The sequence below is a fragment of the Phocoena phocoena genome, chromosome X (assembly GCF_963924675.1).
Source record: "Phocoena phocoena chromosome X, mPhoPho1.1, whole genome shotgun sequence".
Lineage (NCBI taxonomy): Eukaryota > Metazoa > Chordata > Mammalia > Artiodactyla > Phocoenidae > Phocoena > Phocoena phocoena.
The window spans coordinates 2,971,299-2,998,750 of NC_089240.1; positions in this window are offsets into that span (position 1 = coordinate 2,971,299).

Sequence of the window (27,452 nt, forward strand, 5' to 3'; positions counted from 1 at the left end):
CTGACCGTCTTCTCTCTGCGGCTCCCGTGGGTCCATCTCAGCAGCGGGGAAGCCCAAGGTTCTCACAGGCAGATTCTCACTCTTTAGGACCCTTATCATTCTACAGCTTCCTGTGAGCAGGGTAGGCACATAAACAGATGTCCTGCAAAGCTCAGAGCCTGGACAGCAAAAAGGTTTACACCTTACTCGCCTCGTGTTGAGGTCAGAGAGGAGAGGGCTCAGTCTCACCTGGGCTGCAGGGACCGGGATGCCGGAAGTTTAGGATTTCGCCCATCCCTGAGGCCTTCCGTGTCCGCACACTGGATCCAAAGGACAAGCCCAAGACCGGAGGACAGAGTCCACTCCCTCCACATAAAGTAAAGCTCTTGACTAGGATGCGATTGTCACTCCCATGGTTGAGTTATGTTCTATGCCACAGGTAACCTTAAGATACCAAGATTATTTCATGGGTGTGATCCAGTCTCATGAACACACCTCTTATTCAAATATGAAAAGATGAGGGGAAAAGGGGGGTTTATGTTTGCACGTTTTGAAACAGAGAAAGCAGAGAAACTGAAGAACGAACGGAATTAGGTATACGTATCTCACATCGTAAGTGATGATGCTGCACTCTGATTAGGACAAATTAAGACACAGACCCCCCCATGATCACTTCCCCACACAGACACGCCAGGAACATGATCCAGATGACAAAATGCAAAACTGCCCCCTCTCGTGACGGATTCGGTGGCTGCTTCTTTACCAATGACAGAGGTAGCCTTTCCTGTCCTCCTCGGAGATAAGAATTATTGACATACTCTATCATAGAAATATCTCCACATTCCAACAACGTCCAACCCAGATAAACCTCCAATCCTTCAGATGGTCCCCAAATCACCCACCAGCGTCCAAGTCCTAGGACAGCTAATTGTAACAACTTCTTACTGAGACAGCCCATGGCCCCCACGGTTTGCATTCTCCCTTGCTGCAAGGTGTAAAAACATTCACTTGCCCAACAAGTATGTTCCTTATGACTTTCTGTCATTTGCCCAAAGACCCCATTCTTCTTTTCTAAAAGTGTAAGTATTTTAGACATTTGCCTTCAACAAATCACTTCATATCTGTATCCGACAGACCATACTGTTCTTCGACAACAACGCAATTAAGTTAAAAAAACACAAGTATGACTACAAAATAAACATCCATGTCAATTAGAAAATATATGTAATAAGTAAGCCATTCTTCAAACAAAAAGCTTTGTGGGCAGAATCCCTGTATATAGTTCACTGGAATGTACTTAAGTTGATAAGTTTTTGGAAGACAGATAAATTGGTAGATTACTAAAATTTCTATCTATAACACTTATATTAAACAAGCACTGAAAACTGACCGTTATAAAAGGTGATTACGAAAGAAAATCCTGTGAAGCATCAATTCCTTTCCAGCATGATTCAGATATTAATCATCATAAACTTGGCTTTAACTGATTCCTTAGACAGCAAACGCCACATTTTCTTGCCACTTGTGTTAATACCAAGACATCCTTTCACTAGACACACACCTTCGCTTTTTACACATACAAGGCAAATAAAGAGAATTAAGGGGAAAAAATGGTGGTGGTGACCCCAATGGTATGCCATGAACAAAATTCACGGATCGTGCTTTGTTGAAACCCATCCTTGTGATATGCTTTTCAGAGGCAATTCAGACGGGTCTTACCAGCGACCAAATGTACGATCCTGCTAGACAGACTTCCCTCAGCTTTTCTAATCCGATGATGATGTCTCAGAATTGAATGCTCCCCACCCGGTTATGTATTAATCACACAGAATTGGTTCTACAGCTAACAGTTTTCTTCTACAGAAGCTGTGGAGAAACAAAGCGTCACAATATTCTATGTTCTCTTGTTGCAGTGGTTTTTTTTTTTTGGACAGAAATGTGGTCCCAGAGTGTTTCACCGTAGGTGAGGTCTCTTTCATCTACGATAAACTCACCCGTGAAGCCTGCGAGGAGGGTTTGGATAACAGATGGCTGGGAGCCCAGTTCCATCCTTGGTGCAGAGATCTGTCCGCTGTCAGTGGTCTAAGGAGACCCCTGCGGAAGAGAGAACAGGCTTGTAGCAGCAGGACACTCCAGGGGAAAGCAACGAGAGAGAGAGAACTTTGTCAAATGATGACCGATCATTCTGAAGAAAGGATTATTACAACAACTGTCCGTTTTTTTGACATTTCTATGGAATGTCAGTATCGGGTGCAGACTTTCTCAGTAAAGACACTCGGCATAAAACTCCACATCAAATGGATTTCATTTTCCAATTTGCAATCTTTTTTTTTTTTTTCTCCCCAATACCAAGGCCAACTCACTAGTTGACTGAGCCCTTAAGTGTTACGAATAATGTCTGTTTTGCGGAACTGTACTTCAGGCAATGACTAACACCATGTGGCTCAGACAGAAAGGCAGACTCTTACAAAGGGCACACGGGGAATCTTTTGGAGGTGAGGCTCACACCTGAGACCTGGAAATTGGATGAACACATTGAAGCCACGCCATGTAGCTGAACAGGGCACCTTCAAGGTGAGTCTTTAACGTTTGTTTATTATTGATTTTTGCCTGAGCAGGATATAAAGATGTCCTTCTGAAAACTGTGCTAACACACCTTCAAATGGCGAAACATCTTATCCACTCGGTCCTGTCTATTGGGAGATAGAGGCTCTTGGATAAAATGAGTAGACCTGCTTTCTGTGCAACTTGGGATTTTCTAAGTTTTTACTCCACTTCCCAACCTACTAGGCTGGTTTTCCCCTTTCGATTGCTCTGAATCATTCACAAGGTAATTTATCATTTCAAGGTTAAAATGTCACCCAAACTATTATCTTTATAACCTCACGGATGTCTGTATTCCTTTGCTATTGCTGCACAATGAACTCCACAGGTAGCAGCCTAAACTCACATTTATTATCTCACAGTGTCCGTGGGATAGGAGTCCAGGGCTGAGCTGGGTCCTCTGCTCACACGTATTAAAGCCAGGTGTTGGCCTGCCTGCATTCTCATCTAGAGGTTTTGGGTATTTAATTCCTTGTGGTTGTAGGACTGAGGTCCTGTCATTTGTCAGCTGCTGGCTGAGGGAGGCTCAGCATCTAGAAGCCACCTCTTCCAAGTGTACATCACAGGTGCTTCCTGTCTTCCCTGAGCCCTGCAGGAGTGCACCTGCTTTCATCCCCTGATTAGGCCAGGCCCACCCACACTAATTCCTCTTTGGATTAACTCAAAGCCAACTAGTTAGTAGCCTAATCATAGGAAATAAATCCCAGCCTATCCACAGTCCCACTAACACTCAAGGGGATTGAATCATACAGGGTGTGTACCACCATGAGGCACGATTCTTCTTTTTTTTCATGTTTATTTACTTATTTATCTTCGTTGCGGTGCGTGGGCTTCTCTCTAGCTGTGGCGCATGGGCTCCAGAGCGCATGGGCTCTGTAGTTCGTAGCACGCGGGCTCTCTAGCTGTGGCACACAGGCTTCGTTGGCCCGTGGCATGTGAGATCTTAGTTCCCTGACCAGAGATCAAACCGGCATCGTCCCCCTGCATCGCAAGACGGATTCTCAACCACTGGACCACCAGGGAAGTCCCAAGAGGCAGAATTCTTGTTGGACATCTTATAACCCTCCTTGGCATAACATACTCAGAGTTTATAATAAATACTGCTTGTTTCCTTGCAGTTTTTATTGTGATATAGAGTACGCATGCAAAAGAGTGAAAATTCCTCCTTTCCACGACTAGTGGCAACCCCACCTCTGCCATATAACCAGCATCAATATACTCATGTATCTTATGGTACCTTGGACCTATCTTGCAACAATGGGATGCTGTGCTAATGAGTATAGCTTTACAATATATTTTTTTTTTTTTACTATCCATTGGGCATGTCTCCCTATCTTGTTCAGTGTTTATTCATTCCAGAAGAGATAATTAACCATTCCTAAAGCTCATCCTTTCTTATCTCCTGTGCTTATTTATTTTGGCACTTGCCAGGAAACTTCCACTTTATGCTATGTTAATATCTTGGTGCACCAGAATTAGGAGTGTTTTCCTATGAAACCAATTATTTTGACCTGTCCCTCGTCTTTCTCTTTAAAGCCTTAATACACTGACTCAGTAGAATATCGGCGGTCATGTTCACCAGGTCAACAAATTATCTCAAAACCGAAGTCAGTATCTGTGCCCCTTCTGCCTTTCCTGGTCTTTTTTTTTTTTTTTTTCTGAGCATTCCCAACTTTCTTGTCAGCTCCTGGATGTGTCTAAGACAATTTTGATGTATATTTTACTTGTTTACAATCACATCAACTCAGAGATCTGGTCAACCTCAAGTGTAGGAAACCAAAGTCTCAAAAGGCTTTCATTCTGTAATGTCCCAAATATTTGTATCTTGATTGCCAGCAATAGTGTTTTTCTTAAGGTATCTTTATGGAATGAGGTTCTCCGGGGAGAACGAAACCCTGAAGAAAAGTATATTGGGATATATGTCTATGTATAGCTGATTCACTTTGTTATACAGCAGAAACTAACCCACCATTGTAAAGCAATTATACTCCAAGAAAGATGTTAAAAAAAATAAAATTTAATTTAAAAAAAGAGACTAAGGTCAAAGAAGATGGGTAAAACATAGAAAGTGGAATGACAGTACTAGAATAGGTGGGTTACATATGCAAGTGGGTTGAACTGTGTCCCCCGCAAAGATACACTGAAGTCCCAACTCCCCGTCCTGCACAGTCTGAGCTGATTTGGAAATGCGGTCTTTGAAGATGTTATTACGTAGATAAGATGAGGTCACCCTGGAGGAGGTGCCCCTGCTCTTCTTATAAGATAGGAGAAAGACATGTGGAGATACAGTCACAGAGCAGAAGCCATGTGAAGACAGCGGCAGAAATTGGAGTGATGGGGCCACAAGCCCAGCGGTATCCAGGGGCCACCAGAAGCCGGAAGAGGCGGGAAGGACCCTCCCCTGGAGTCTCTAGAAGGAGCAAGGCCTGCTGACATCTTGATTTTTGGACTTTTAGGTTTCAGAACTGGGAGACAAATTTCTGTTGTTTTAGATCACCTGGCTTGTAGTATTTGGTTAAAAGCAGCCCTGGGGAACTAATGTACCCAGAGATACCTAGCCGCAATCCAAGTGACTTTGTATCTTGGGGTGCACAGAGAGCTGAAGCACAGCTTCCCCTTCCAAGTATTCAGTAGACATGAGGTCTGGGCAACCTCCTATTGCTGCTAACCTTGAATCACGGCTGCCCCTGGGGATGTCTTGAGCCACAGAATGTGGCTTCGGGCTGCTGTGAGTACTCTGGGAGGATGCTATACGTGGCCCTAACATTTGTACTTTGCCCGTCTTGGAACGCAATCGTGACCCTGTGGGGAGGCTCACGCTCCAGGATTTAAGGATGAAACAGCCCAAGAAGAGGCAGGTTCTGCCATGCCAGCCCCTCAGTGGAGGCCAGCCAGGGCTGAACATCTCTCTGAATGTGAGCTTGTGAGTGAGTTGTGAGTGAGACCAGCCTAGATCAGTAGAGAAACCAGCAAGGAACATGCATTCTCATGAGAAACAGGAAAACATCATGGTACTAGGACACTGAAGCTTGAGGACAGTCTGTAATGCGGTGAGAGGTTAAGGGGCACCGCCTCGATTCCCTTCAACTTGGATGGCAGTGATTGAAGAATCATCCTTTTCAATACTGGAAAACTGTTCTGTAAAATCTGCTCTTTTTTTTTTTAAAGGTCTTTTTCTGGTTCCTCTCTGTCTTTGTAAAATCCTTTCTCTTTTTGTCATTTTTCTCCTCTCCTCTCCTTTCCACACGTTTCTGTTCTTCCCTTCCCTCTGTCCTTTCTTCCTTCCCTCTGTCCTTCCTTCCTCCCTCCCCCGCTTCCATTTTTAAACTCTTATCTAAAGTTTTTTACATGAGAGTTTAAAAATGGAAGCATCAGGCACGGCCACCATCAACACCTGTAAGTGGAGTTTTAACCAATCTACCTGCAGAGACCAATGCTGGGATTCGCCACACTCAAGAATAACCAGACAGGAAAACTAAGCAGTATCAGGTAGAATGCTAAGAATTCCTAAGAGGAAGCTGGAAAAAGCAACCTCTAACCTCACTAGGTCAGCCTGAAAGACAGATATGTGTTACTAGGAGCTCATATTCTTTTTTCTTTTAATTTTATTTTTGGTTGCATTGGGTCTTTGCTGCTGCATGTGGGCTTTCTCTAGTTGTGGCTTTGGGCTGCTGTGAGTGCTCTGGGTGGGTACTTTATGTGGCCTCGACGTTTGCACTCTGCCCCTCTTGGAACCAATCATGACCTTGGAACCAGCCATGACCAATCATGACCTTTCTCTAGTTGCGGTAAGCAGGGGCTACTCTTTGTTGCAGTGCTCGGGCTTCTCATTGTGGTGGCTTCTCTTGTTGCACAGCATGGGCTCTAGGCCTGTGGGCTCAGCAGTTGTGGCCCGTGGGCTCTAGAGTGCACGGGCTCAGTAGTTGTGGCTCATGGGCTATAGAGCCCAGGCTCAGTAGTTGTGACGCACGGGCTTAGCTATTCCGCGGCATGTGGGATCTTCCCGGACCAGGGCTCGAACCCGTGTCCCCTGCATTGGCAGGCGGATTCTTTTTTTTTTTTTTTTTTTAACATCTTTATTGGGGTATAATTCCTTTACAATGGTGTGTTAGTTTCTGCTTTATAACAAAGTGAACCAGTTATACGTATACATATGTTCCCATATCTCTTCCCTGTTGCGTCTCCCTCCCTCCCACCCTCCCTATCCCACCCCTCTAGGTGGTCACAAAGCACCAAGCTGATCTCCCTGGGCAGGCGGATTCTTGACCGCTGTGCCACCAGGAAAATCTCAGGAGCTCATGTTCTTTAACTGCGCTCTTAACAGCAATCAAGTCCTGACAAAATCAACTAGGATTTTGTGCTGCATCATGCTTCATGGGAATTTATTTTTTCATGACGCATCCACGTGCTCTTGCCTGTGTTTGTTTTATAATTTTCAAAATATTTGGGGAGCATCTGTATAATCGTCTCTAGCTGAATCCATCTGGGGTTCCAAAATCCCTTAAAATATGTTTTTAACTCCATCACAAGCTGTGTCATCTTTCTATACTATTCACAGATGATCGAGCTTCTTGATCCAACTTGATTTTCATGTTAAAATAGCTTGATTTTTTTTACTGTAAAATTCACATGATTTTTATGTCACTTCCATAAGGAGAATGGTAGAATTAACTTTTTTTTTTTCCTTGAGAGAAATTCCCATCCTTCGAGTGTCTCAGTTTTCATGGATGTCTCACCCACCATGTACAGATATTTGTTTTATTTTTTCTTCTGGCTTTTTTTTTGCTCCTACAGTAAATATGTCTTCTTTAGAGTTTCCACTGGAAAGGACCGAAAATAATATAGGACCCACTCACGCACAAAACCATCTAAATGTACTACACGTCAATAATCTGACGACATGCTTCAGATGATTATATGTTTACATATAAATCTATATAAATATATGATCAATGGATATTGATCAGAAACAGAGCCATCCTCAGCCACCCCCCCCCCATTTCCTTTCTATTCTTCTCCGGAAATAATCACCGTTCTGAATTTTATGTACATCTCTCTCATGCTTAATTCTATCCAGGATAAGCTGGATTTATTTATTTCAAAACAAAATTTGCAGATCTCTAAAAAATAAAGACTACCAGGGCTTCCCTAGTGGTGCAGTGGTTGATGGTCCGCCTGCCGATGCAGGCGACACGGGTTCGTGCCCCGGTCCGGGAAGATCCGACATGTCGCAGAGCGGTTGGGCCCGTGAGCCATGGCCGCTGAGCCTGCGCATCCGGAGCCTGTGCTACGCAACGGGAGAGGCCACAGCAGTGAGAGGCCCGCGTAACGCAAAGAAATAAAAAAATAAAAAAAAATAAAGACTACCTTCAGTATATGTTATCTGGTGGCCTTTTAACATCATACTATAGTACTGTATTTGAAAATGTGTGACTGATTTTCTTTAAATCTTTAAAGGTACAGACAACAAGCGTAAAATGGGCTGTCCTTTTTCATAAATCAAGGCAATCCTATTTGGAAAAAAATGTGGAAATCTTAGGCATGAAATTAAAGTTTGGCTACATTTTATAATTTTGGAAAATGGCTTAGGGTAGGCATGAAATTAAAGTTTGGCTACATTTTATAATTTTGAAAATAGAGAAACTGAGATTTTTTTTTTCTTATTTTAAGAATAATTGTTCCTCTTCAATTAGCAGCAATGCATTGCATTTAGTCTTTTAGGAGCCTATGTGCACCTGAAGTTTTAATGAAAGTTTGTGAGAAGCCACAGTAAGTATCGTCTGAGGGCAAGTTTCATTCTAATTCTGCCTGTGCAGAGAGGCTTGTTTTAAATAAGACGATGGATTATATGACTTCGAATTCTAAGTGAACGTAAGAGTCTTATAGACATATAATATATCTCCAGCGGTAACACAGCCAAAATCAATTTGGGGATGAAGGTCAGTAAAATGCAGCAGAAAACTGAAATGAAAAAATGTTGAAGGGATTTTAAAATACTGATGGAAATGGTCTTCTATTAAATGGACCTGCTTAACCATAAACAGAACGAAGGGGGACCGGATGAGCTGTTTCTTACTTAAATATTTCCTTCGCTTATAGCAATTTCATCTTATTTTTACACAGCTGCCGAGCGTGTTTGTCAGAAGAGAGTTGGTTCGCTGTTAAGATGCTTTCTGACGACACACAGAATGCAGCACCTGACTCCAAAAGAAGAGGGGGCGCTGAGAAATTATCTCACTGTGAACATCTCCCATCCCTGAATTCTCACTTTGCGTTAGCACATTAAACATCGGCAGGGTCCACTGTGAATCTTGGCAGTGGGTTCACATCTGAATACACCAAGATGGATCAGAGGTATATGCCATCTTGAGAAACCTGAAGTCTAGAAGGAAAGTCATATGTGTACACTGATATGTTCAAAGTGTCATATACAATATTATGATCCAGAGAGAGAAAGGTAATTGGTAATATAAATGAGGAGCTTTCTTAATGCATAGCCACAAAAAAGTTTACTTAAGGATTTATTTTTAATTTTTTTTTTTTTTTTTTTGGCCACACCATGCAGCTTGTGGGATCTTAGTTCCCTCACCAGGGATCAAACCCGTGCCCCCTGCAGTGGAAACGTGGAGTCCTAACCACTGGACCGCCAGGGAATTCCCAAGGATATTTTAGATACATCATTTGTGGAGTGAAAATTTGACAGGGAAAATAAAACAAGCAAGAATAAATCAGAGTGCTTTGTGCAGAATATATTTATATCTGTTTCAGAATGTGTAGTCACTATATAATCATGTTTTCATGAGCAAGTTTTCTTTTTGCCTTTTTAAGAATCCCAGCAGAAAGGAATTTGGACAAATTCTGAGAACTATACTACTTTAAATAGGTATCAATTTAATTGATCTGCATGTACACTTTTAATATTCCAGTATCTCAAGAAAAAGAGTTGGCAGCGTGCAGCCTGAATTGGAGTTTTCCACGTTCTTCTAATTTGACATAAAATTCAAGAGGTTCTACTCAACCTGATTATCGTTATCGCTTCTTAACAGTCAAAAAAATAACTCTTTCTTTCTTTCGTTTTAGCAGCTTTATTGAGACACAACTGAAATACAATAAAACCTGCAGGAGTTTAATACATAAAATTTTACGAGTGGACGTATGCATACACTATGATACCATCACCACCATCAAGAAAGTAAACGTATCCATCACCTCCTAAAGTTTCTTTGTGTTCCTTTGTGTGTGTGTGTGTGTGTGTGTGTGTGTGTGGACATGTTAGTAAGAACACTTAATGTGAGATCTACCCTTTTAACAATTTTTTAAGTCCACAATACCATGTCATCTATAGGTACAGTGTTGTAGAACAGATCGCTAGAATTTATAACTGAAACTTTATATCCACTGAGCCCCATCTGCCAGTAATAATCAGAATATACATTACACGGGGAATTTTTCATTTTTAAAATTATTTTATAGATTGGGGAACCATCTGGTAGCTCAACTAATATGTGCTGATAAACTAATTTTTAGTAATACCCTTGTGCACTTGTGTGAAAAAGGACAGAACAGCTTGCTGGCGTGTTACCAACTACAAAAAGGAACTTCTGCTAAAACAGTTTCATGTTTAAGTAGCTAATATGATATTTGCGGGAAGGAGAGGCTGAGGGCCCATTACTGTTGTTCATCTCTCAGAACACAAAAGAAAGCAAAAGTGGACTGTACTATCACACATTTATTGAAAAATTACGTTTTACCTTGGGAGTGAGTCTGGCTGCTCAGGATGTCTATCTATGAACTAAGCTGAATCAGGCAGTGATTTCTGACTAGGCAAAAAATAAATGGTCATTAAAAACTGTCTATCATTATCATCACCATCACCGTCAACATAATCATCACCATGGAATCATCATCTCCATCACCCTCATCATCACCATCATCATCACCACCAGCATCATCACCATCGTCATCACCACCATCATCACCATAACCACCAGCATCACCATCACCATCCTCACCATCATCATCACAATCACCACCACCATCATCACCATCAACATCACCACCACCACCATCACCACCACCATCATCTCCATCAGCACCATCAGCACCATCCCAACCATCATCACCATCACCATCATCACCATCACCATCATCACCACCATCATCACATCATCTCCATCAGCACCATCACCATCATCACCATCATCATCACCATCAACATCACCACCACCACCATCATCACATCATCACCATCACCACCTTCAGCAGCAGCAGCAGGACCATCATCATCGTCACCATCATCATCTCCATCACGCTCATTACCATCATCATCATGATGGCATCATCATCTCCATCACCCCACCATCAACATCATTAAAATCACCATCACCACCACCATCAACTTCACAGTGTGTTCTTACAACAATCTCTAGGTATATTGCTTATTTTTCACCAGTTAGGGTGTCTTCTTCATCAGGGTGGAAACCAAGTTTGTCTTTTTTATCTCCCTATGCCTATCTCCAACAACGTATCTGGTCTAAAAAAGATGTCAGGTCAAATTACATGTAGATGGCTAGACTGATTAATACTTTGTTGGTGGTGGTGATGAAAGAATCATGTAGATCATTACGAAGACATACAAACCTTATACTCCATTTGAACTGCATCAACTAGAGGCATGGACCTCTAGCTTACAACAAGCTTGCTTCATGACTGGCTGGCAATCAGGTGTTGATATACCAACACTTATCAGACATATATTGAGGTTACTCATGTTTCTGAATTTGGTAAGTATCCAACAGCCTCTTATGTTGAACTTACAACCTCTAATTAATAGATCAACTGGAGCCTCAGAGATTCTTGGTGAAAACAATTTATAAATAGGATGGGATCATTCACTCACTTCTTAAAAACCGTTGAGCATTCACTCTTCTGCACCAAAGGCATTTGAATTCTAGAATAAAATAAATTCTAGAATAAGAGTAAAAAAGATGGCCCAGGTAATAACACAAGGAAGTATCCATGCACTCCTTGATTTAATCATTCCAGAAGTAATTGTTTTTCTTCTAAGCGGCCACTGAGCTGGGCCCTGGATGCTTAAATGTTAAGTAAATATGGACCTGATCCCTCATCCTGGATGGGAGACAAACATGTAACAAGATACTCAAGACAGAGTAAGAATTATACAGAGTGATCAAACTATGCTCTGAGGAAATATGCAATCCTATGTAGCCCGGCAGGATCAGGAGATGGTCAGAAGAGAAACAGGTGAGCTGTGTCTTAACTTATTTATGAGATTCTTCTAGGTGAAGAGGGTGAACAGCGTTTGCTTTTATATGGAGTGGGGTCAGCCTCAGCAAAGCCACAGAGCGTAAGTGTACACTTTAAGTACAGCCGTGTGAACCCTGTGGGAAGTGGAAAGGCAATAGGCTGGCGCTGTGGGCTTAGTGTCCAAGAGGCTATTAGGAGAGGTAAGTAGGGGCTTAGATCATGAAGGGTCTCGCACCAGTGTAGGCATTCAGCTTCTCCTTAGAGATGGCAAATAGCTACCGGTGTATTTTAAGAAGAAAAGCGACAGGGTCAGATCGATAATTCAGATGCCTCTGAGGTTATGCACGTTTTATTGGTCTGATTGAAACATTTTTTTGAGACCTTGGAAAAATGCCGATTGGCCTCAAAACTGTCTGAGATCAAAAGGAGCATGACGGGGCTTCCCTGGTGGTGCAGTGGTTGAGAATCTACCTGCTAATGCAGGGGACACGGGTTCAAGCCCTGGTCTGGGAAGATCCCACATGCCGTGGAGCAACTACGCCCGTGAGCCACGGCCGCTGAACCTGCTTATCCGCAGCCTGTGGTCCACAACGGGAGAGGCCACAGCAGTGAGAGGCCCACGCACCGCGACGAAGAGTGGCCCCCGCTCGCCGCAACTAGAAGAAAGCCCTTGCACAGAAACGAAGACTCAACACAGCAAAAATAAATAAAGTAAAAAAAAAATAAAAAGGAGCATGACATTCTGAAATGGATGTTTTTCCATCTTTATAACAAATCTTTTTTTTTTTGGCGGTACACGGGCCTCTCGCTGTTGTGGCCTCTCCCGTTGCGGAGCATAGGCTCCGGATGCGCAGGCTCAGCGGCCATGGCTCACGGGCGCAGCCGCTCCGCGGCCTGTGGGATCTTCCCGGACCGGGGTACGAACCTGTGTACCCTGCATCGGCAGGCGGACTCTCAGCCACTGCGCCACCAGGGAAGCCCTTTTTTTTTTTTTTTTTAATTCAGCATCAAATACCTCTTTTGTCTTCATTTTATCCCTGAACTTCTGTTTCACCCTGTTTCTGATGATTAACTAAAATTAAAAGAATCCTAATAACACCCAAAGTTTAACAGTGTTCTTTGAGTCTGTGTCCAATTTTTCTCACTTTCAGTTGCTGCGCTGAAACAACTGGAACTCATCTTGCCACTGACTTGTCTCTGACTTTGTAAAGGAATCCCAAAGACTTTGAAGTGCTCTTTCCATGATATTTTGATAAAACTCCGAATCTGCTACTACAGCAGGGCACTGGCTGGTACTTAATACGATAGGCATAATGATTGCCCTATACAAAGAGATACCATTCATTTCCTCATTTTACAGCAAATCCTTATGCTACGTAATGTGTAAATATATAGGATGCATTTACATAGCCCCGGCATTTAATCTTCAGTGGGCGAAAAAGAACAATTATACAGTGAGGACTACTTCTGGCAAGGTAGGAAAGTATGAGTATAAATGATCCTACAAGTGTAAGGCTGAGAAACATCACTGCTATTGATGCAGAAAGCAAAAGGTGTCCATTGACAGAGTGGTGAGAGCAACTCTGTGTCTTCCCATCCTTCTTCTGGATAGAAGAGTTAACTGTAGAAAATGACACTCATTCTCCACTGCCTTTCTGTTACCCTGGAAGAAATCTCCTTCGTCTTATCATACGTCATTCCTTACTTACTGATTTATTCCTTATTGATTCTTTCCCTACAATGTGAATTATTCCTTCCTATGGTGAAATCCGCAGAAAAATGTCAAGGTTCTGTCCCTCTGTGGGCAGGCAGACCAAGAGTATCACTCATTATTGAAAATAAACTCCAACTATGCAGAAGCTACTACCATCCCAGGGGTGGCAGTCCTTATCAGAGAAGCTTGCAGTGTGGGCTGTGCTTCTACAATCAAACCAACACTGTACTAGTCCATGCTGCTGACATGCGCTTACGTGGATGTGACTGTCTGCAACTGAGCACCCTCACGTGTGGAGCATCTCTGAGAATGATTCGTGGGGGGGAAAGCATATAATTGACGTGGGTAGGGGTCGTCATGAAAAAAAAATAACTTTAAAGAAATAACGTTTAGTTTAAGACTTGAAGGAAGAACAAGAGGGATTCAGGCAAAGACTGAGGCAACCCACATTTGAGGAAGAAAACAGGACATGGTGGGTAAGAAACTTGGAGGATGAGGAGGCCTGAGTAGCAGGGGAAGGAAGAGATAAGCTGAGGTGATTGGATTTAGTCCTGAGTTCACTGTGAAGAGATGCACAGTTCTACAGAGTAGACCAAAATAATCACATAGACACTTTTCAAAGAAATATACTGCTCAAGTTCTGTAAAACACAGATTAGACAACCACCAATCTGTTCTCTGTACCTGTGAGTCTGGGTTTTGTTTGTGTAGATTCCACACATAAGTGAGATCATACAGTATTTGTCTTTCTCTGTCTGACTTATCTCACTAAGCATAATGCCCTCAAAGTCCATCCACGTTGTCACAAATGGCAAGATAGCCTTCTTTTTTTATGCCTGAATAATATTCCAGTGTGTGCACGCGTATGTGTGTCTGTGTGTTATAAGTGTGTGTGTGTGTGTGTATATATATGTGTGTGTGTATATATATAATCTCCCACATATATACATCTGTATATCACATATATATGCATGTACTTTATATATATAATCACATTTTCTTTACCCATTCATCTTGAGGCAAGGTGGGGCGGTGAACAAAACAGGTGAATAAAAAGGTACAAACTTCCAATTATGAAACAAATAAGTCCTGGGAATGGAATGCATAGCATAGTGACTATAGCTACTGACACTGTGTTTTTAAATATTTATTTATTTATTTTATTTATTTGGCTGTGCTGGGTCTCCCCTTTGGCAGGCATGCGGGATCTAGTTCCCTGACCAGGGATCGAACCCAGGCCCCCTGCATAGGGAGTGTGGAGCCTTAACCACTGGGCTACCAAGGAAGTCCCTAACACTGTGTTTTTATGTTTCAAAGTTCCTGAGAGTAGATCTCAAACTTTCTCATCACCAGAATAAAAACTTTATAAGTAGACTTACTGTGGGGATCCTTTCACAACGTGCACAAATATCCCGCCATTATGTTGCACATACACTAATGTAATATGTTAATTACATCTCCGTTTTATAAAAGAAAAATCAGGAGGAACTCTGAAAACACCAAACAGACAACGCACATCCAGACCCCGGGAGATGACACAGACCAGAAATCTGCAATATTTTCTCTTCCAGAAAAGCCAAATAAAAAGTAACTGTTTTAGGTTTTGTGGGCCATATGGTTTCCGTCAACAAGTCTCAACTCTGGAGCTGTCATGGGAAAGCTACCGGAGACATGTAGACAATACACACGCGGATGGTCACGGCTGTGTGCCTAGAGAACGATCTACAAATACACGCGGCTGTCTGGGTATGGATTCTGAGCTGTAGTTTGCCGATCCATCACCTAGATGATGGTGGTGGTCTGGGAGCTGGAGGAATAGAGTTTGAAGGTGAAACTAGCAGGAAGTGATTATATCTACTTCCAACTCTTGGGTGGAGTCTTGACAAATGGAACCCAGTTGGGGGTGATTCTGCCCGTAGGGAGATTTGTCAAAGTAGAGAGAGACTCTGGGTCCTCACAGCTCGGTTGGGAGTGCTATCATGGGAGAAGACCAGGGGTGTTGCTCCACAACCTACAATGCCCAGGACAGCCTCACATCAGGGTTACCTAGTCCACAATGTGAATAGTGCTGAGATGGGGAAACGGTGCTTGAGACCATTGGGTTACCAAGTGGACTCATTTTGTGAGAAACAATTAAAAGGAGAGTTCGAGAGGAGAAGAAAAACTGAGATCATTTCAGAAGCTGGAAGGGAGCTCCCTGGCGGTCCAGTGATTAGGACTCTGCGCTTTCACTGCCGTGGCCTGGGTTTAAGCCCTGCTTGGGGAACGAAGATCCCGCAAGCCGTGCAGGGCTGCCACAAAATAAAACAATAAGAAGCTTGAAGCAAATGGATAGGGGACACATTATAAGTGGACTTAAAAATGCAATTCTAAAAAGAGAAGACAAGATACTTGATATAATTTCCTCTATTCCTTAAAATCGCCTTGTGAGATCGTGTCCTAATGGTGAGAATCTGGACACAGAAAAGATAAGCTTTCTGCCTTGTCATGTTAAGACCAGACAAATTCAATCTTGTGGAATAAATCTGATCACACAGAGAAAGGACCTGATACAGGATAAACCACCCATTTCCCTGCTGTAGGAGGGGAATTTCACAAGATGGACACGCTTCCATGTAATCTGTCCTTGTTCTGCTAAACGGGATACAACAATATAATGAAAAGCAATCTATCACCTCAAATGGATCTGTCCAATCCCATATCGATAAACTCCCTAACGTGGCTCTTAATTATGCCCGGACAATGGCTTAGTTGTTTCCTGCAAGCAAATGTCTCCCAACATGTTCTTTTTAAATGTTTACAATACAAGCAAATGCGATTTAATTGTACTTTGTGTCATATTCTACTTAGTTTTGATGCAACAAGGGATCTTATAATCTGAGAATGGATTGTGTCTTGGGGAAAATCTGGCCAATACTTGTGTACATAACGTGCTTTTACTATTTGTTACTGGTGGTGGTGGACAGAGTGATGGTGTGTGTATTTCGGAGGAGGTGGCAGGGTGAATACACTCATCGGTAAAACTTTTAAGAAAAAATAATAATGACATATTTCTGTACCCCCAAATATCACTGTTAGCAACATCTGTGAGGTTTAAAACTTACTGCTGAAGTATCTGGAAATGTTCATGGAAATTCTAGAAAGCTGGGGGTGTTTTAGAATCAGTTCAGACATTTCGTAGAAAAAAAATATGGCCAAACAATATATGAAAAATTTACTATCTTCAACATGAGGAATAGAAAATAAAAACTACAGTAAGACATATGTTTCCACCAACAGACTGGAAAGAAATCAAACTGCCCCATGAAAGCAGGTGTTTGTGAGGACATGAATAGTGGCGTCAAAACACCTTCAGGATATACTGACTATAAAGTGTATTTCCTGGGACCCAGCACTTCCACTCCGAAGCGTAATACCCAGGACCAGGTTCTTAAAAACTTCAGTAGGAGCTCTGGAAAAGAATCCTCAAATCAGCACGCATTCAAAAACTAATTTTTTAGGAAAATAAAACAAGGATGATGTTCAAACACAAGAGAACAGAAAAAGCTTGTTCTCTTCCTATTTTGGAATGTTATATGTTGGTGAAGTTCACTTAATCGCTATTACATGAGAGTGCCTTTGTAAGCATAATACTGAGTAAGATACGCAGTTGGCGTAAGTTTCTACACAGTTAAGGCGAATGTATACAAACCCATAGCGAACCTAAGAATATAGTGTGTAAGGATATATACGTATACCCGAGAGCAAAGAGACAATCAGCAAAAATCCATCACCTTAATAGGCAACAAAGGGATATGTTTCTGGAGGTGCCCTACAAATACTGATCAGAGTCTGAGGCTCCATTTTGATTTTAGATATAGCATGGTTAATTTTTACTAGTTTTTATGCATGTTATATATGTCATATATAAGTTTACATGTATGAATACTTCAGAAATGTTTGGTAGTCATCACATGGATTTTGTCACTTACAGTTAGATGGCTACTGCCTTCACTTATTCAACATCTCGACTTCCAGCAAAACTACTTGAGTTTCCTTTTGATACATGCTCCATCTTTTTTTTTTTGGAATTGAAGTATGGTTGCTTTACAGTGTTGTGTTAGTTTCTGCTGTACAGCGAAGTGATTACATATCTTCCATGTATATATAGGTGTGTGTATGTGTATATATATATATATATATATATGTATTCTTTTTTCAGATTCTTTTCCATTATAGGTTATTATAAGATGTTGAGTAGAGTTCCCTGTGCTCTACCATACGTCCTTGTTGGTTATCTATTTTATATACAGTACTGTGTATATGTTAATCCCAAACTCCTAATTTATCCCTCCCCCCTCCTTCCCCTTTGGTAACCATAAGATTGTTATCTCTGTCTGTGAGTCTATTTCTGTTTTGTACATAGATTCATTTGTACTATTTTTCAGATTCCACATATAAGAGGTATCATATGGTATTTGTCTTTCTCCGTCTGACTTACTTCACTTCGTATGATCATCTCTAGGTCCATCCATGCTGCTGCAAATGGCGTTACTTCATTCTCTTTTATGGCTGAGTAGTATTCCATTGTATATATGGACCACATCTTCTTTATCCATCCATCTGTCGATGGACATTTAGGTTGCTTCCCTGTCTTTGCTATTGTGAATAGTGCTGCTGTGAACATGGGGGTTCAGTCTCAGTATCTGACATTTATTGTAGAGTGATCCTACTTAAGAGATCTTGGGGCTGTCCATATCCCACGGAAGCACCACCACATTCCATCCCATCACTAACAAGTTTAGAGGTGAAGGTGGTCCAAATTAATCCAAGAGCGAATCTTAAGCATTATACTGAGAAAATGGAGAAAGAAGATCTACAGCCACTGGATCTGCTTCTCTGTGAGCTCCTTCTGAACAATTTGTCTCCACTCCCCAGGAAAGTACCCGATGATTCGTGAAGATGATACAAATGAAAGCAGAGTGGCAACTTGAAAGATTCTTGTCCATTTTAATGGATAACCAGCATTGTTCTTGAACTTTCTAACTAACATTCTCCCATTTTTAAAATGTTTTCTTCACTAGAGTTTAGTTTTTCATACCTACATGAAAAATAGCCTTGACTTATACTGAATATTATATTAAACTTAATGGCTCCATAGCAATGCAATGCTTAAGATCTTGACACTGGATCAATATTATTCAACGGAAGCAACAAGATATTTTAAACACTTTACCTGCTCAATATGGCTTATTCCATAATTGATGAAATTTTTCAAAACCAGTAGAAAGAATTTTAAATATATCCTGCTGTAGGCATGTTTCATAATTCATGCTTGTACTAAAGCAAAAAAAAAAAAATTTTCTTTTTCCCTCTGGAATGCCACATACACTCAGAAGATTCCTTTTAGTGATGATAGGAAATAATCCATGAGGGTATGAGTTTCAGGATCATTAATTCACACCCTGGTGGCACAAAGGATGTTGACACATGTCATAACAGCAGTGCCAGACCTTTGTGTAGGTCAGGTTTGCTAACTGATTAAACAGCGGCAGAATTCAGGCATAACATGGGTCCTGTGAATGGCAATAGGAAACTGCCCAAAGACCATAAACATGTGATCAAATTGGGAAAGTTCATGTAGGCGAATGAAAGAAAATTAAATAAGAAGATTGAGAAGACATAAAGTTGAATTTAGACATCACATTATAAACATTCTTTTCCATATTTTTTTAAAAAGGAAGATTGTTAAGGGTTTATCATAGTGACCATATATCGAAGTGATTGATATGATAGTGGTACGTATAGTAATTGTGGCCACCTAAATTACTGATAAGCAAACAGTCATGCCTTCCCACCTGTACTAGTCAGTTTTCCAGAGAAACAGAACCAATAATACATGTTTATGTAGATAGATAGATACATAGGTAGATAGGTAGATAGATAGATCTATTATGAGCCGTTGGCTCATCTGATGATGTAGGATGGCGAAATGTGTAGGGTGGTCCAGTGGGCTTGACACCCAAAGGCCAATGGTGCAGATGACGTCCAAAGGCCATCTGCTGGACAATTCCCTCCTGCTTGGGGAGGCCCATCTTTTTGTTCCATGCAGGCCTTCAGCTGATTACACAGGGCCCACCCACATTACGTAGGGCAATCTGCTTTTCTTAAAGTACATCAGTATAGATGTCAATCTCAACGCAAGACACCCTGCAAGTGGACACATATAATTAACCTTCATGGAACCTCAAAATAAAACCTGCTGTTGGACATAGAGATTAGACTTGTGGTTGCCAAGGAGTCGGGGACGAAAGTGATGGACTGGGAGTTTGGGGTTGATAGATGCACACTATTGTATATAAAATGGATAAACAACAAGGGCCTACTGTAGAGCACAGGGAGCTATAATCAACATCCTATGATAAACCATAATGGAAAAAGAATGTACATGTATACATATATATGTGTTATGGAATCACTTTGCTGTACAGCAGAAATTAACACAACACTGTAAATCAACTATACTTAAATTTTTAAAATTATAAAAAATAATTTAAAAATTAAACAATTAAAAAATAGCAATGTTTTAAAAAAAAAACAAAAACCTGCTGCTGAGGTGTATACTCTCTCATCCCATTAATGCCTGACATGGTCACATGTCTTGTCTTGGCCAACCAGACTACGCAGAGGGTCAGTGTGACAGTTTCTCTTCATAACCTAAAGAGTCAACGTAACCCCAATAAAAAATTAGCAGTTTATGGGCAGAAGCTGGCAAGCTGATTTTAAATGTTATTTGTGAAGCCAAAGGACCTAGAATATCCAAAGACACTTGAAAGAAAAAAACAAATGCAGAACTTACACCCAGTGACCTCCAGAACTACTACAGCTCAGCAGCTGTCAAGCAATGTGGTATCAGCATTAAAGACCAACCATTCACTAGATCAATCGAACAGATTACAGAACTCAGAAACAGAACTCTATACCCATTTGGCTTTTGTCTAAGGCACCAAAGTAATCCACTGAAGGTAGGGTGGGTTTACGAATGATGCTGGAATAACTAGTTATCTTTATGGAATTAATGAACCTTAACCCCTGCCTCCCACTGCAAACAAAAGTTTTTAAAAATTAATTTGAGGTGTATTATAGACCTAAACATAAAAGATAAAACAAAGGAGATTACCTCCATGCATTGGGAAAAAGCACATGTCATAGTTCACAGAAAACAATAACCATATAAGAAAAAGATGAACAATGTAGACTTCATCAAACTTAAAAAAAAAATCTGATCATCAAAAGTCATCATAAAGAAAATAAGTAGGTGGTCCCCGGAGAGCCTGGGATAAATTTATATATTATGCTGTATGCCATATGCCATGAATTATACTTTAAATATTATATGCTATAAATTATATATGCATTAAATACATTATATATTGTATGTACAGCTCAAGATTGCTTAGAGAGATGAATATAGTTAGATATGAAATAGATACACTGACAGATGATAAATACATGGATACATAGGTAGATAGATGATATACAGATAAACAGATACAGATATAGCTAGACAGAAGATAGGTTTATGGATGGATACACAGATGACAGATACAAGGATTCATAGATAGATACATAGATAGATGTTAGCATATAGATAGACAAATGACAGATAGATGCAAAGACAGACAGACACGTGATTTGAAAAAACGAAGTAAAAATGTTAGTGGTTTAAACCAGGTGGAGTATATAGGTATTTACTGTAGAAATATTTCAATTTGCTGCATGTTTTACATTTTTCAGAATGAAATATCAGGGTAGGATAACCCGTTTGAGCACATGCTGCCAGGTAACAGCAAAGGAATAGATTTCCTAACACTTTTTCATTATCCAGCTTAATTTTGATACCAAACCCATCAAAGGCCAGCATTAAAAAGGAAAGCTACAGGCCACAATTTTCCAATACCATAACTGATAAAATTCCATGCAAGACATTTTCTAGAAAATATACCATAATATGGAATTCTAATTTAGGTTATCATTCATTATCAATCAAAATAATTCACCACTTTAGTTTAATAGAGGTAAAAAATCATAATTGAAAATTCTGTATCAATCCCTGATAAATAATGCTATTATATTTCTAGTCTGCTTTATATGAATTGATAAATAGTACATATTTTTTAAATACCTATAACTAAGCTCCTAATTATTCAGGAAATATTGGAAACTTTCTCTTTGAATAAGGAACAAGATAGGCATGCAAAAACGTATTCTATTCAGCATTGTTCTAGAGATTATTTCCTGGGTGATTAGGCAAGGAAGAAATATGTGACATGAACGAGAACTCCAAAGCAGCTAGGGATACAGTAATATAATTAATACGTGAGTTTAGCAGCAGTGTTAGGCTCAAAGTCAACGCACGTACAATTTACTGAATTTTTACGTAAGAGAGATAAAAGGGAAAAAAATGGAAAGAAAATACCATTTACCATGGCATGACTGTAATAACTACCTATAACAAATGTAAACAGAATACATTGGAAGAAGTCCTCACAAAAGCAAATTAAAACCATCATAAGAGAAAATAAGAAAGGCCTAAATGAATGAAGGTTCCTAAACTTTTTAATGGTTCAAAGAATCAATATTGTACAGGTTTGAATTTCCCACCAACCGATCTATCCCTATGGCCAACCATCCAACAGGTTATTAGGGAATCTGGTCAACTAAATCTACAATTTATATTTAACTGCAATTAACAAAGACTAGCGAGACTTTGTCTTGAAGAGGAGAACTCGGGGAGTACGGTGGTGTTTTCTATACCAAGAACAAATTCTCTGAATCCAAAGGTGACCCCCAGCTGTAACACAGACCCCGCAGGCGATGGGCTCAGTCTCACAGCAATGCCCCCATTTCAGATACCAGGTGTAAGTCTCTGGGGCCACCTGTACTTTGGATCAGCTAGATATAAATTTGCGGGTATCCACAACCCCTACTCAGGCACACCACCCTCCCAGCATTTCCTTGGGTTCACCCACTTCAGACTCTCCAAATCCTATTATCTATGGGATTTTATGGAGGTTGCGTTACATAGGTATAAACGATCACGTCGTTAGTAGTTGGTCATAGAAGTCAATCTCAGGTCTCTCTTCCGTGGAAGTCAGAAGGGAAAGCTCAAAGTTGCAACCCTCACATCTCCCGGGTGGCCTTTATGGCAACCAGCCCCCATCCCGAAGCCATCCTGGGCCCCTCTAGCCATCACTCGTTAGCATAAACTCATTAGCATAAACGCAGGTGTCCTTGGAAGGGGCTTGCCATGAATTACAAGGAAACTTATCCCTCAGGAAATTCCAAGCGTTTTAGGAGTTCCCTGCAAGACTGTTAGCTGTCTTATTGGACATAAAGAGATACTAAATTGTCATTAAAACAGTATGCAAAAATCAGAAAATAAACCAAGGGAACAGAATGGGGAGGTCAGAAATAGACGCATTTTACACGAATAAATGATTGCTCAACAATGGAAACGCTATGAACGAGAAATGTAAAACCATAAAGCATCTAGAACGTCACTATTCAGTAAGACACCCAGTGGCCACAGATGCCAATTCAAATGTAACTAACCAAATTAAAGTTGAAGTTCAGTTTCTCAGTGAGACTAGCCCCATCTGTGTGCTCAGAGCCTGCACTGGACGGCAACAATCTGAACATTTCCATCATCTCAGAAAGTGGAAGTGAGCAGTGCAGTGCGGATCCACAAAATATTATGATGGAATATTGTTAGGAGCTCACCGTACAGTGAGATTTTAAAGCAAGATACACAAGGCCTAAATATTAGAAAAATGTTGATAAATCAAGGACATTATGTTTCCGAAGCACTCCGCATCCAGTGTGAACACAAAGGGTAGGAAGCACAGCCGTGCCATCAGGTAAGGACGTTGCAACATACGCAACCACCAAGAGCTTACAAATACCACCTCGGAACCAAGAAGGAAAAAGACATAGGAATCGGAAAAATGTCGAAGACCTCATCAAGAGCCTCATAAACAACAACACCGTATTCGAATAACCAATACACATACAAAATGGTAGCCAGTTCACTGTGCCCAAGAAAATACATGTTGTAACACCCATGATGTACATCAAAAGACCCTCCGGCTAAAGAAAAACAGTTTGACAATACCGAGTGCTGTCGACGACACGGGGGAAGAAGAAACTTCCAAAGACTGATGGTGAAAAGTCAACTGGTACCCAACTTCGAAAAACATTCTTGCATTATCTCATATATCTATGTACCAGAGACTCCATCCGTGGGTGCAGACCCAGTTGAAATGTGGGAAAGATTTCTACACTCTATCCACGGCACGTTTCTTATTTTTCATATCCTCCACCTGGATATGATCCAAAGGTCCACCCCCGTGGCTAGCAATGGCCATAACACTCAGGATACTGTTATTTTTGGAGGGAATGGAAGAGTTGATGTTTGTGAAGCCAGGGGTGCTGTCGAGGTCTTATTTCTTTACTTAGGAGCCCACTCTGGAAGATACCGTTGAGGTCTACGTTTGTGTTTTATGCACTTTTGGAGCCTATGTTATATTTCACAGTAAAAATTCACTTAAAAGACAAGCTAACGATTGATTGTGTTACCAGGCAAGGACTTGTGTGCCCTCGGTGCAGAACGCCAAACTCTGACAGCAGGGGTTTACAGCAAAGGAAGGGTTTATTTGCGGGGTGTCAAATAAGGCTCAAAAGACCCTAACTCCTCGAGGCTTTCAGGGAAGTGTTTTGAAAGGCAATATTTGGGGTGAGGGTTTCAGGGGGCATGACTTTCTTTCGACTGGTTGGTGGTGAGGTAACAGGGTGATGTTCTGGGAATTTTAATCATCAACCTTCTGGTTCCAACCAACCTGGGGTCTACATGCTGGTGGTCAGCACGTGGTCACCGTCCTCCACCGGGGTAGGGGTCTTAGTTTCTGCAGAAGTACTCAGAGATATGCATCAGATTATTATCTCTAACCCTTGAGGAGGAACTAGGAGAGCTGTGACTCTGTAATTCTAATCTGTAAATCTAATCTAATCTGCTTGAGTCTGCTCTTTGGAACATGGGGAAGGCCTAGGACAGAAAGCCTTTTTGTTTTCTATAAACAAGAAAACAGGGAACACGGAGGGGGTTTTTGTACGAGGGAGGTTCCCTGCAGGGTCCTGCTTGGTTCAATCCCCCCTGTTCTTCGATAGTTCTCAATCCCGAGCGGAACAAGGATAGGTCAAGAAAGGGAATAGAGTATTGGATAGAGAGGTTAATCATAAACTCGGTAAGGGAACTCAGTGTTCGGGGGACTCGGTTTCACTTCTTTCTGTAATCCAGAGTGTAAATGTTTCCACGTTATGTTCACCTCTAGACTGTGACTGCGAAACACAAAGATCACAGAAGCACTGGGGATGGATGTGAACATTAATTGTGGACTGTAAAGCACAGATTTGCAACTAGAAATTCCCGATCATTTTCTTGCATCCCTTACCCTCCTACAAAAAAATTCACACCTAATTACCCCACCTCCCCCCTCTCTTTTTTTTCTGTTTTTCCAAATATTAGTGATAAAAGTTCTGAATAGAAAGTCCGTGTTTTGAGTTCCACATGGCAATGAAAAACTTCTTGTCATAAGACCTTGGACACATTTCTAGATATCGGTGGGGATCAGTTTTCTCATCTTTAAAACATAGTTAAATAAAATAATCTCTAAGACATAATTTTCCATCTTTAAACTGTTATGCTTTCAATTAAATATATGTGGCTCCCATTGTGTTTAAAGAGAAAAAAAACAAGATGCCAGTATTCCCTGGATATTTATTTATAAGCGTATTTATATTTTCAAGCAATTGCCACAAATCAAGGACATTATGTCCGAGCATCAAGTTTTAAAATTGAATCTTGCCCCACCACCCTGCCCTGCCAGTTCTCATTGTAGCAATGACTTGTACTGTACTGATTGGAATGATTAGTCCAGCATTCAGAGAAAGAGTAAAAATATTATGCAGCTGGACCACAGAGAGGGGTTGCATCTGTTAGGAGAAAACAAGATGAGTGATGTTATCTATTTGAAGATACACATTGAGGAGCCTCTGTTAAGCTGCTGTCCTGTCCTGAGACACGCACTGTTTTTGCATTTTAAACAGACCCGTCCTCCTTACAAAGTAAGTGAAATGTAACTACTGTGACCTTGTTTGTGGGGTTTCAGAAGCTAATTAAAAAGGAGCCTAAAGATATTTCCTAAACACTCCGAGTACGCCCATCTGGCTTGAGGATGTTTCTAGGAGGGTTATTCATCCACTGTCTCCCTAAGTGAGGAAAATGCATTGTCGGTTCTCCATGGAGGGCTTGCTAATTAAAATGCTGATTCCACCAGAGATGGAGGCTCCGTATTTTCTGCTTAAAGTAATATCTGGTGAGCCAGCTACACTTGACAGTACTAAGTTATTCAATAAGAGGAAATTCTCTAGGAAGCTGGGGTGAACCAAAGGGACCAGTTCCATTAATGGAGAGTTAATCTTCTCAGCCCTTTAATAAACCTGAAACAAGATCACCATGCAGAAAGCAAACGGGACACGGAGATGAGTCAGGGGAGGTCGGCTGAAATTTCTTTGGAAGGTTTGACAAGAGGATGCAGACACCCAGCTTTGGGTTTCCCAGGACTCGGGCTCCCTTGAGAACGGTTGGATACCCCAAGTGTTACTCCTTCTGCCGTATCTATATGTTTGTGTCAAAATTATATTGCCACATAAAAGAAAAAAGTTCTGCTAGATGCTAAAACATAGATGGACCTTGAAAACATAATGCTAGATGCAAAAAGGGTCACAGAGTGTATGATTCCACTTATACAAGATGTCCAGAACAGGTAAATTCTTAGAGGCTGAAAGCTGAGTAGTGGCTCCAGGGGTGGGGGAAGGAGAGTAGGGGGTCTAGTGCTCATAGGTACAGGGTCTCATTTTGGGGTAATGAAGAAGTTCTAGGACTAGACAGAGGAGATGTTTGCACAATATGGTGAATGTACTAAATGCCAATGCCTTGTACTCTTTCAAATGGTTAACGTGGTAAAATCGATATCGTGTGTATGATGTCACAATTAAAACATATATATTTGTGTAGATAGATATGATGGATGGATGGATAGACAGATATGATGGATGGATAGGCGGGTAGATAGATAGGTAGGTAGACAGATAGATCCATATGCGAAAATAAAAAGGTCTCCAAGTGGATGGCAAGCGTGAACACTGGATGATATTTAATTTTAAAAATGCAGAAGGCGTTCCCAGTAGGATTCCAACATGAAAGAGGGGCATATGCTTCTTTCACGCTGTCAATATTCTCACTGTCCAAAATTATGCTCTCGTCCTCAACGCAGGACTTGCACGGCAAGGGTAGATTCAACTTTTCGCAAATCAGTGAAACGATATGTTTAAGACCAAACTCCTGACTCTTCCTTTGACATCTACGCCTCCCAGCTGGCTCCGAATCAATAAAGCTAACATACGCTCCACGCTGGTTTTATTTCTCACTAAATCCACAGGGTTTCGAACATTGCCCAGCATTGAGTAGGAAGTCAATACCTAATGGGTATTGGATGAGTGGGTGGGTTTAGTTCTAAATCACCTATATTTTATGAATATTACTCTTCCCTCAATCACTAAATAAGGAAGAAAACAGCAGTATGTCGGCTTGGCAACATTGCAGGCAATGTTTTACTGATGGTTCCCAACCTGGAAAACGTGTTAATCCGAAGTACAAGAAACAGGGGATTTAATTTACTCTTTCTGTTGTTAAAATTCATGTACCTGACAATCATCTTCTGATTTCCAAGTACTTTAAATGTATTTTCCTCTTCCGCCGGCATTGTTTTTTTATCAGAATTTTAAAAACT